This window comes from Dipodomys spectabilis, unplaced genomic scaffold (genome assembly GCF_019054845.1).
Source record: "Dipodomys spectabilis isolate Male_0828 unplaced genomic scaffold, ASM1905484v1 ptg000201l, whole genome shotgun sequence".
NCBI classification, from domain to species: domain Eukaryota; kingdom Metazoa; phylum Chordata; class Mammalia; order Rodentia; family Heteromyidae; genus Dipodomys; species Dipodomys spectabilis.
In genome coordinates this window covers 1,388,103-1,395,483 of record NW_024870878.1, presented here as the reverse complement: position 1 = coordinate 1,395,483, position 7,381 = coordinate 1,388,103, and the positions used below count along the sequence as shown (strand labels likewise).

General features: G+C 41.9%; 1 pseudogene; it reads right to left on the bottom strand.

The window, feature by feature from the left end:
- Positions 1–2,033: 2,033 nt before the first annotated feature.
- On the bottom strand, positions 2,034–3,311 carry LOC122122016 (annotated as a pseudogene).
- Positions 3,312–7,381: the final 4,070 nt, after the last annotated feature.

Sequence of the window (7,381 nt, the reverse complement as noted above, 5' to 3'; positions counted from 1 at the left end):
CTCCAAAGGGTCAGATGACATCAACCTCAAGGAGAAAGGTATTTACAAGGTAGAGAGAGGTGATAATTACTATAAGCTTTAGATATTTTCAACCTGTGGAATTATTAACTCATTGAATAAATCAGTGACTTCTAGAATGACCCATTTCCTCTTTCTCCTACAACCAGGGGCTAAGGCCAAGCTTCAGGGGCAAAGGAGAATCCTTCTGTTTTACTAGTTCACTTTCTCATCTATCAACCCTTCCCAGTCAAGCCAGGAGCCCATACTATACTAGCCCTACTGCATGCAGAGCAAAGGAGGAAAATGGCTCAGAGAACTAAGATTATCCTCCCTGCCATTGCTTCTTCCTCTGCTTTCTCTGACTATGCTTTATCTTGCTTAGTGTTTCTAATTTGATGCTAATTTCAGGAAACATTTTCCATTCATAAAATGCAAATGTATTCACTGCTCACTCTCTTACTAATATAATCTTCTCATTGAAGTTTACACTGTCATAGATTTCTCACAAGTCTAAAAGGAGCTCTTGAACATTCATTTTAATTTCTTCTAAGCAACACTAATGAATTCCCTGAATAGAATACAGCCTTATGGCTTTTTAATTGATTGTTTGGGAAGAAACTTAGAGTTTCTAAAGTATCAGGATCTTCTCTATTCAAAACCCCTCTGAGATGAGACAGATGTGTTTATTTTGTTGTTGTTGTTGTTTGGTTCATTTGTTTTTTTTTGTTGCTGTTGTTGTTTTTTAAGGTTCTGGATCTCTTGAATCTAAAAATAGAGACTGAACTCATTCCTGCTGGGAAGAATTTAGAAATCCACAGTACAATTCTCACAGCCACTTTCACTTCAGCTCTGTGGCAGGAATTTCCCTTTGCAGGGCCTGAGGACTGGAACACACCCTATAGTCTGTTGGATTCAGGCAGCAAATTAGGAGTCATTGTTGTCAAAGGCCCTGATCTGCCTTCCAGAGCAAGAAGTGGAAGGCTTCTGGCAATTTTGCTTTTTCCTGATGTTTCTAAGTTTGACATCTAACATATAGTGACTATAACAAAATGTAGCTCCTAGTTGTTTGTTATGTAGAAGACATTGAGCAAGCACTTTATAGCTCTTCATATTTATCATGAAAATGAAATACTGAAGTAGGTGTTATAATTATCTCCATTCCCCAAATGGAGGCATTGAAATCTAGAGAGATAAACTTGCACTATAGCAATAGTAGAGCTAGGATTCCTAAATAAAAATATGACTACAAAAGGGGGAGGCCATGACTGGCTCATGGCCTCCAGATTTTGGACTAGTATGTGTTATTGTTATTGCCACTGTTGCTTTTCTTATTCTACTTGGGTAGGTGATCCTTATGTTGATTTTATTATTCTATTTGTACTGCTGACCTCCAAGAGTAAAGCAGGCTTTTTGAAAGCATGCTTGACTAAAATTTTCATTCTTGACCATTCATAGGATATAAAAGAGAAGATCTATTAAATGCAGCCTATTTTGAATGCTGGGACATTCGAGGAAAAAGATACCTTTCCTGTGCTTGGGAGCTTGTATGCAAGAGGAGGTGGGTCTGTCTAACCTCTAACACCTTCCTCTTGCATCTCATCCTACCAGGTTCTTTTTATTATTATTATTATTATTGTGAAAATACCATATAGAGGGGTTACAATTACATGAGCAAGGTAATGAGTACATTTCTTTTTTTTTTTCTTGCAGGATCTACAAATAATTTTATTGAAATTGAACAAATAACAACAGTCTTCCTATGCTGGGGGTCACCCACCCCAAGCCAATTCCCACACTCCAGAAGCACAAAGCTTACACAATAAAGAATTAAAAAAAAAAAAGAAGTCATCTCTATATAGAAATCAGACTCTGCCCCAACATCATCCTGGAACTAGATTATTTACAAACCTTCACATTTTAAGTATTCCTTTTATGGTCTTTCCCTCCTTTCTGTCCCTAACAAGGGGGCTCCAGTACTTTTCCTTGAGTGATCCTGAAGAGGTGAAGAGATTTCAGGGGAATGGGTGGTTGGGTTCCTTATAGTGGCACCCGCTCTACTGTGTGGTTCACCCCACTGGACAGTCCCTCTCAAGCAGGGTAAAAGGAGCTGGTGGAAAGGCTAGGGAGATAGAACAGAACAGGTGGCTTGAGACACCTCCCCACAGGCACAGCCCGTCCCGACCCTGGTTGCACCCTTTTATCTGGGGAGGAGGGCAAAACTAGTTGCAGGGGGGAGGGATCAGCCTAGCCCTGCTTGAAGGAAGAAGCCTCCAACACTAGTATCCATTCCTGTGAACAGTTAGTAAACTGTCCATCCCAGAGTGGGAACAAATGGCAGGTAGGCAGGAAGAATCAGGCTGGTGCTGCCCCCACCTCTGTCCAATACAGGAGGAATCGAGGTAGCAAACGGCTGAAATGCTCCAACTAGGGGGTAAGGGAAGTGAGGGAAGGAAGTTCCCACGTGTGTTCAGTCCCCACAGCCCAGGGGCTGGAAGAAGGCAGACTTTGCTTGTAAAGTGCTGTAGCTTCTAGCAGGGTTGGGCCCTAGGCAAGCTTGGAAGAAAGCAGGCCAAGCAAGGAACCTGCAACCAGGCATTCTTGACTGGCATATGGCCTGCCATACTTCTTGCAGGGGTGGTTGGGGAGGGTAGACTGGAAACTTTGCCATTAGCTTCACCAGCCACCAACCACCTCTTGCCCACAAACAAACCATTGCCTGATTAACAACAAGGGACTTGCCCTGCTCACAGCTGAAAGTTCTGGGCCATTGGAGTATATTCAGGGTTGTGGCCACAGCCTGGACTCCTCGGTGGAAGTCACACTTGAGTTACTTGCTGGGGCAGGGAGTGCTTGTGTCTGCCACCCCCAGGCTCACATCTCATAGAGGATCACAGGGAAATCCACATGGACGCGGGGAGGATCCAGCTTCACGATGCCCTGAGAAATCAGATTCTTATGTACCCGCCTCAGCTTGGCCCGCTTCTGCCCATTCTTGGTGATGATTGTCTCCTCATAGAATTCACGAGCCAGATCTCCATCTTCATCATAGAATATGGAACCGCAGCGCGTGAACACGAAAAGTGGCACCGCACGGGATAGAGGCCGCACCAAAGCTTACTCAGTGCCCACCGCCTCTGGGCCGCCGCCCCCCGCTGCCGAGGTGAAGGGCCAAAGGCCCCGAGCTTTGGAGCCTCTGGCACCCATGTCAGGGCCCCCGGCGCATGGTGGTCCCCGCGGCAGCTCGGCTCTCACAGTGCAGTGGGCACCACCATGCCCAGCTCCGGCCTCCGCTCGCAGGTGCTGCCACTGCCACCGCCATGAGTACATTTCTTATCAAGCATTGTTGTCTCCTTTGTTTCCCCTTCCCATCCCCTCCCATCTCCTCCCCCCAGCCCTCCCCCAGCCCCCCTGCTCCCCCTGTATGCCCCCCACCAAAGCTGTAAAGTTCATTTTTCAACATGATGTCTTGTATACACATCTCATTGTTGTATCCCTATTTAAACAATTTTCTTTTTCCCTTCCCTTCCCCAAATTGTACCGACATCAAATACAGTGAAAGCAGGGTTATACCATGGAAGAGGGACATACAATGCAACAAAGAAATCATCTTATAAATACATTAGAAACAATAGCAAGAAAGAAAAACCATTTGAGTCCTTATCTTGGGGTTCATTTCGCCTGTCATCAACTTACCTGATCGTTTCTGCTTGTCTCAGACATATACTATTCATTGCAAATAAGGGAAACCATGGAACCTATGTTTCTTTGGGCCTGGCTTACTTTCCATTTCCTAACAAATGGGGCAATGCCATGCTTTCTGATGGAGGCAGAGAATTCCATTGTGTATATATACCACATTTCTTGATCCATTCATCTACTGAGGGGCATCTGGGCTGGTTCCATATCTTAGCTATGGTAAATAATGCTGCAATAAACATAGTTGTGCTGGTAGCTTTAGTATGGTCTTGTTTGTGATCATTTGTGTAAATGCCCAAAAGTGGGATTGTGGGGTCATAGGGGAGCTCTATGCGGAGTCTTTTGAGGAACCTCTGTACTGCTTTCCAAAGTGTTTGAACAAGTTTATGCTCCCACCAACAATGCAGTAGGGTTCCCTTCTGTCCACCCTGCCAGGTTCTATATACTGATGCTTCATCTACTCATCAGCCCTTCCCTTCCCTATTTCTCTCTGGCCATTTCTACTGCCACCTTCCTATTTCCTAAGTCATTCCTGCCATCTCAGCCTTTGCTGTGCTCCTTCCAAAACTCCAGCTCTTAGGTAGTTCACCAAGACCAAAGAATATGATATCTAGGTCATTAGAAAGTCTTTCGTCTTAGTTTCCAAGCCTACTTTCATCTAACCAAAGACATGGATTTTTGTCATTAACCACTGGCGCTGGGACTTGGATATGGTTTGAGTGTATCTTTTTTGTTGTTGTTGTTGGCCATGGATCTTGAACTCAGGGCTTGGGCGCTATCCCTCAGCTCTTCAGCTCAAGGCTAGTGCTCTACTGCTTGAGGCACAGCACCACTTGCGGTTTGAGTGTATCATTCTAAGGTTCACATACTGGAAGCCCAGTCCCCACTGTAGCCATGTTGAAATGGTGTAAACTTTAAGTTGTAGGACTTAGTGCCCAGTAATTGAGTCCTAAGGGCTCCACTCTGATGGGATTAATGATTACCTTTGGAATGAGTGCAAGAGTACCAACTCTTGGCCTCTTCTTCATGTGGCTGATTTGGTTACCTTTTCGTGAATCCAAGTCGTAAAAAGACAAACTTATTCCCTAAATTCCCAGCCAATGTACCAAGTATACTACCAGAAATTCAGGGCAGGAAAAAAAAAATGGTCTAAGTCCTTGTGTCTAACAAGAGAAGAATTCAGGTAAGATTTGAACATAGTAAAGGTGATAGGAGCATTTAGTAGAAAAGAAATGTGGTAGAGAAAGAAAGCATGTGGTATAAATATGTCATGGCAGGCAACACTTCAGCCCATCTCAACTATCTTCAGCCATCTCCATAGTTATAGAGATTGGCCAGAACTGGGATCCGTGGAGATGATTTTCTCCTTTTGCACGACTATAAGGTTGTAGCACAAAGCTTTAGTGCCCTATCCTTTATTTCCTCATTCTTTTGTCCTTATGTCCTCTTTTTGTTTCAGGCCTCTGCTCACATTTCATTGTCAGGCAGGTTTTGGCTTGTCATCTTCCATGTGCCAGTTGTATAGGCCTCCTTTCCCTGACTGTTCACTTTTCCTCTAACTCCTATCAGTTTCCTTTCCATTTATCTACCTAGTTGTGATTTATCCAGCCAATGCTGTATGTTTGGACCCTCCTATCACAGAATCATTTGTGAAATGAATCTTTCTACTTTATCTTTTTGTTGTTGTTGTTAGTCAGTTGTGAGGCTTGAAATCAGGGCCTGGGAGCTATCCCAGAGGTTTTTGTACTCAAGGCTAGCATTCTGAGCCTCAGTCTCCACTTCCAGTTTTCTAGTGGTTAATTGGAGATAAGAGACTTGGGGACTTTCCTGCCCACTCTAGTATCCAACCTTGATCCTCAGATCTCAGCCTCCTGAGTAGCTAGGATAACAGGTGTGAGCCACCAGCAGCCAGCCTTTTTTCTGTATAAAGTATGTAGCATTGAGAGTTTTGCTATGGCTATGGAAAATGGAGTTTAGATGCTGGAAGAAGAGTAAATATCCCTATCTATTGCTTCCTGAATTCAAAATTTATATCCTTGAAAGTAGTATTCTTGTTTTTGTTCTTTTTTTCCACAAAACTCTTCTGATCAAAGCTCTTAAATTTTATTAACTAAGTTTGACAAAAATGTACTTATTATCTTACTTATATAACTGTAACATCTCTTTGAACATCGCTGTACATCACTTTGACAATTTAAAAAATGTAAAACAAAAACCCCCAAAATAAAATAAAATCAGACTTTATGTGTTTTTCTACAAAAACAGAAAAGAAAAGAAATATGTTCTTCTTCTTCCAGATTTATTTCAGAGATGGGCACTGATAGATTCACTGACACTTGAAAGGCTACCATTCACCTAGAACTTCGACTTCAGAGGGTCTGCAGCTGACCATCATTGCTATTCACTAATAAAAGAAACTGAGGGCCATTTCCCCACTGGAATTTTGGCGTGCACGCACGCGCACACATACACACACACAGACTCTCTATAGTTTCACTAATGAGCTTTGGATTTGCTGGTGGGGAGGCGCTATACACATACAACAAGATACAAACATAAAAAAGAGGAGCCCTTCCAAGTGACTCCACCTAGGCATTGTTACTGTAGACCTCTAGTTAGTATAACACAAGAAAGAAAGAGCTGGAGAACAATTTTCATCTGTAGTCATAATCATACTCTTCCCTAATGCTAGTATTGTTAATTTAAGACTGCTGTGTGATTGCTTTGTGACTGATTGTGATAAAAAATGATTAATTAAAGTGGTGTCATTGAGAGCCAGGATTTTAAGCATAGGATAAAGACAAATGCTGTGTGATTGATGAGGTTAGGTAAAAACCCTATAATTTATAAATGCATATTATCTATCTCCATCTTCAGGAAGGCTTAGAAACAATGGGCAGTGCTGTAGTGATGAAAACCCGTAACACCCAAATTGTAGTCATTATATATCATTCATCACTCAAACGAGCCAAAGCTTCTTGGAAAAATGGCTGATTATAGGTCTGTAGCTGGAAATGTACAATTTGAGCCTGTACTTTTTGTCTCACTGGAAAGCAAGGAAGCGACCACAGAATAACAAGATCATGTCAGAGAAATGCAGAGGCCAAGTGCAGAGGGTTCCACTAACTAAAAATGGGGAAATTCAAGCATCAATAAGTTCAATAACTGTTATAAATGAACCCTGTCAAATATATCAAAAACCATGATTTCATAACAAAATGCTTAAAAAAATCTATTAGGAAATCTGATTATCATCAGTGGATAAATGGATGAAAATCAAGTATTTATTCTTCCTTTCCTATACAAGAGTTAAGTGTATGTGTTCCTATAGGAGAGTCGAGGATAGTATACAGTAGTTACAACAAATAATTGATAAATTGTTAAATTGAGTCTCTTGGTAAAAAGAAACTCTAGGAACATTTCTAAAAGTTTTTATGACTAATAGAGTATCCAGAAATGACGCATACAGAATGTCACTACTTTGCAAACTCCTAATAAATTAGTAGATCTAGGTTAATTGCTGATAAGATCTCTGGTGAAGGACAATTAGATGCTCCCAGCTATCTGACTGGATGAAAATCTGGTTGCTTTTTAAGAGTCTAGGCATAGCTGCAATTTATTGAAATTATAGAGATACCTAGTTTGATTTTAATACCACACATAAACAAACTTATGTATGAAACTG